Source organism: Rousettus aegyptiacus, unplaced genomic scaffold (assembly GCF_014176215.1).
Source record: "Rousettus aegyptiacus isolate mRouAeg1 unplaced genomic scaffold, mRouAeg1.p scaffold_m13_p_6, whole genome shotgun sequence".
NCBI lineage: Eukaryota > Metazoa > Chordata > Mammalia > Chiroptera > Pteropodidae > Rousettus > Rousettus aegyptiacus.
Window position 1 is genome coordinate 75,243,253 of NW_023416309.1, and position 4,675 is coordinate 75,247,927.

The 4,675-nt window shown below is 46.9% G+C and overlaps 1 pseudogene; it reads right to left on the minus strand.

The window, feature by feature from the left end:
- Positions 1–318: 318 nt before the first annotated feature.
- On the minus strand, positions 319–437 carry LOC118604799 (annotated as a pseudogene).
- Positions 438–4,675: the final 4,238 nt, after the last annotated feature.

Genomic DNA, 4,675 nt, shown 5'->3' on the forward strand with positions numbered 1-4,675 from the left:
CCTACCTCCAAAAGAAGTTCTTTACTGTACCCCATGTCTGGGTCCCCCACCCCAAGGAGTCAGGATATAGGCCTGTGGGATAATGTGGCAGGCACTGAGTCAGTTTCAGTTCCAGAATCTCCCTCTGTCTCCAGTTCCCCAGCTCCATTTCCATAGGGAATCATGTAAACCCAAAACTTCAAGTTACTGAATTGTTAAATGCACTTGAGAAACTTCTGGCAAATTGTGCGACTGCACTCCATTCTTCAGCAAAATGTGAACCATTGGGGAGGAGAGAAGAGTCCAACTGGCTTCCTCCCCCTCCATAACATTTTTTTATGTCTATAGCACCTGGTCTTCCAAAGTGGTCTCCCATCCAAGTACTAACCAGGCAAGATCCTGCTTAGCTTCCAAGACCGGATGGGATTGGGCTTGTTCAGGGTGGCATGGCAGTAGACTCCCAAAACATTCTTAATGATGAATTCGACACCAGAAATAAATAAATAAATCTATGGGTGTGTTTCCCCTCGAGGATCAGCAACGACAAAATTGTAATGAATGAGAATGTTTCTGGGTTATATGTTGGAAAATTAGCGTGGGGTTGCATTAATTGAAATTCAGTTCTTTATGTATATCAATTCTCTTTTATCCTTCTGGGATTAGCAGCCACGACAAAGACGCTGAGCAACAGATTAATCCAAGTGTTGTCAGTGACAATGATAAATTGAGGTTTAAAAGTCTACATTGAGATAAATTACTACTAAAACTCAGGCCTCTCTCCTGTTATGTTTGTAAAACCAAGAATTTGTTAAAATACTGGGCTGATTTTCATTATGCTCACTCCTATGCTTTGGATGGTGGTTTCTCAGTAACAGAGGATTTTTCTTTGCTTTGAGTATGACTATTCCTTCCAGCCTGATCTTCTGCCCACTTCCCATTCTCTTCGTTCCTCTAGGCCAGTGAATGTCTTCTTCACACATGAACTCAAATACAGAATCTATCTCAGTGACCCGCACACCTGCACCTATCCTCTGAGCACCTGTTCCCTGAATCCAGGCACCTCCAAGGATCTTAGATTCAGCACAGGCAAGAACAAATCTGCCATTTCCTCTGCATACCTGTGGTTCCCATCTCAGTGGCACCACCATCCACTCCATTACCCAAGTCAGAAACATAATCCTGGGCTTCTCTCTCTTTCTTGTCCCCCTGCCCAATATGTCACTCATTCCTCCATCCATGGCCTTCTGCCCAACAGCTCACTTCCCTGTGTCAGGTCCTCAATAGCTCACCCCTGGGTTGTTGCAATTGTCTTTTCTGTGGTCTCCCTGGCTGGACTCGCCTTCCAATCCCGTCCTCATCCTCCAGATTCATGCTCTTCCTGTAACACCTCTCTTTCCCATCACTGCCTGTGACAAGGTCTATTGGAATGCTCCATAATGCTCAAGGCCAAGTCTACCCTTTGAGACCCTTCATGGTCCAGGCCCCAGGCCCATGACTAGCCATGTCCTCCTGCATTCCAGCAAGAACCTTCATATCTCTGGAATATACCATACTATTTCTTGTGCCCTTGACTTTTTGCCTTTTCCTTGGAATATCTTCTCTACCCTTCCCTGTCAGTTGACTTCATGCTAGTCCCTGAAGCCCAGGCTCAAATGGGATGGAGCTTTGGCTCTCACCTCTGAGCACTTGAAATAGTTCTTTCACACTGCATCATGCTGGCTTGTGTGTTCGCCATCACTTTCCTAATTTTCTCCCCTAGCTGTGATCCCAGGGCATCAAGATAAATGTACCAGAGGCAGATCAAAGACATGCATATGTGAGCAGTTTGTGCTCAGCTGTGTCTGCATTTGAGGTGTGAAAAAGAGCAGGCCATCAACTGGAAGTCAGAAAGACACATGGGCGACAGAGTGACCATGCTGCCCTACCCGAGTCACTTGAGGTCTTACCTATGGCCACATTGTGAGAGCCAAGAACCCCCAAGCCTCATTTCCTTATATCTCAGCTCCAGTGCACATTCCCAGGATCCCACTCTCTCCCTCAGAAGCTGCAGGGATCCTTGAACAGCGTCATGAGCATGTTATAGTAGTACCTAATGGCTGCAATAGGGAGGGCGACAGCATGGAGACGAATGAATTCATATTAGTTTATTCCCAAGATTAACATACCAAAAGCTTCCTTCATTAAAAAATGCAGCGCTGCCAACACATTCTGGTAAACTTGGACAGGGACGCTCCTCTCCAAGGGATAAGAAGTTGTTTCGAGATGAAGGTGTTATCTGGCTTGTCATATCTGATTTGTCAGGGGAAAAAAGAAAAAGAAAAAACCCTCCATTCCTTTCCCCATCTCCAGTCACATTCTCCTTCTCTCTTACTCTCTATCCCTCTCCCACTCTCTCCCTCCGGCTTTCCCCCTCTCCTTTTCACTGTGCCCCAACCCCAGCTGCAATTTCCCCAGTAACAATGAGAGACATGATCTTATAAGTAATCAGCCACTGCAATTTGGGGGTGAATATTCAATTAGTTCCAGGCCAGGGATTCCTGATCAATATTGCCTTCTCAAGGCAAAACAGTGTTACAAACCCTCTTATTAAGCAATTCTAAGCCCTGGTGCTGATATCCATGACTGACAACTAATCTGCGCTTTAATTAATACTTGCCCTTTGGTTAGCTATAATGATGGCTTATCCAGGAATAGTTTTCAGCCCCCCACTCCCTTTCTTACTCTTGTGAAGCTGGCAGGAGCCTGGCTACTGTTTGCAGTTGTGATAAAGCTGAAAGCCCAGCTTAACCTAGCCCTTTGGTGCTCAGCCCCAGGGGCTTATAAATAGGACAATATACCCCGAGGAATAGAGGGGCTACACAACTCAGATTCAGAGAAGGAAACTGCCCCACGCACATTCACATGCTCACATTCCATCTCTCTACCAAGTGACTGCTTATTGATAATCTACTTATACACCTTCAGTTTTGGGGAGCTTGCTATCTGGCAAGAGACACTATTCTCTCTCCATCCAGCTATGATCAGAGTCAGCTGCTCCTCCTGAGATAGAGTCTTCCTCCATTGCTCCTGGCTTTGTAGTTCAGGCCCACTGTGCTCTCCCCCTCCCTTCAAAATATGCCTGCTGCTCCCTGATCCAGTGGTTCCCATGGCTCTCCTTGGCCTGTGAAGTAACCCCATAGTAGCTGGACATTCAAGGACCTCCAAGATAATAGCAGTAACATCGGTGACCATGACTTGTTGAGTGTTTACTCTGTGCCAGCCCCTGGCTGAGTGTGTTATATGCATTTCTAAATCCTCGTTTCAGCACTGTGAGGATGATCTGTTGTTATTGCCTGTTTTACAGCCAAGGAAACTGAAGCACTGCGGATTTAGGTAACTTGTTCAAGGCCAGGCCAAAGGTTGTTCTGTTGCTGTTTGAAGACTCAGATATCACCTCCTGAGCAAGCCTTCCCTGACTCTGTCTAGACAGCATGTCCATGCCCCACCCTGGACTCCTGCCACACCTCATAGGCGCTTCTGTCACTGCCGTCGCTTCTGAGTATTTACTTGTTTGTTGATCTTCTGAGTGTCTTCCCCATGTACTCCTCTCAGGTAGGGGATGGCTGTACGTCTTTTAGTGTGGAATACTCCACACTTAGCACAAACCTCAGCTCTAAGATTGCGCTTGTATCTGTGGAAGGAATGAATGAGCTAAACTTCTATAGAAGCTGTTGTGACCCAGAATGAAATGCCCAGAGCTAAGATATACACCAAAGGAGAAGCTAAGTGTCAGGGAAGTAAATACAGCCAGGGGCTGGCACAGATTGTATTTGTATATCTGGGGTGTGTGTGTGTGTGTGTGTGTGTGTGTGTGTGTGTGTGTGTGAAGAAAAGGCCAAGCAGGGTGGTAGAAAGAGCCCCAGACCACGGGAGTCAAGAGCCCTGAGTTCTCATCCCAGTTCTGCCAGATTCTTTGTAGTATATAGGACGAGTCCTTTTCTTTTGCTGGGTCTCTCACCATCCATAGACCCTGGATTGTGTGGATGGCTTCTACACCCTCCCAGTACTATCAGCATTAGGGTGGGACTTTGACCAGGCCTTCCAAGCTCCAGCTTGGGAGGAGTCCGGTCAGCAACTCCTAGTGGAGTCCCACTGCTATTGCTCTAGATGCCGGTCACTGCTTGCCTGCTGTGCCCTAAGATTTCCCATCTCCTGGCTGAAAATGCCCAGAGGAGCAGTAGGAGCAACAGTAAGAGCAACAACAACCACAGCTCATTCTCAGATAGCACTTACTATGCACCAGACATGATTGTAAGCACTTTGCAGGCCCAGCTCCAAAGGTGGGATACCTTGGGGACCTTTCTAGGGTGGTCTTTATGAGTCTGTCACCTGGGCTTTACCCTACAGGCTGTTACAGAAAGAACACTCAGTTAGAGGTACTTCCTCTGCCCCCATCTTGGTCCAGGGGACAGCTGTCTTTCTTTCTCTCAGCTGATAACCTTGCTTTCTAATTCACTGAGAAAATAGAAAGAACCAGACAAGATTGCATCCTTCCCCACCCCTCACCTAACCTTCCTCTGACCCACCTGCATCTACACCCACAGTCTGGAAGATGTAAATTGGATCATGTCCTGTGGCTGTGGCTGTCAGCCATGGTGATGGCAGGAATAGAAATTGGACTCCAAGGAGTTAAAAGATAATCTCTAAAATACACCAG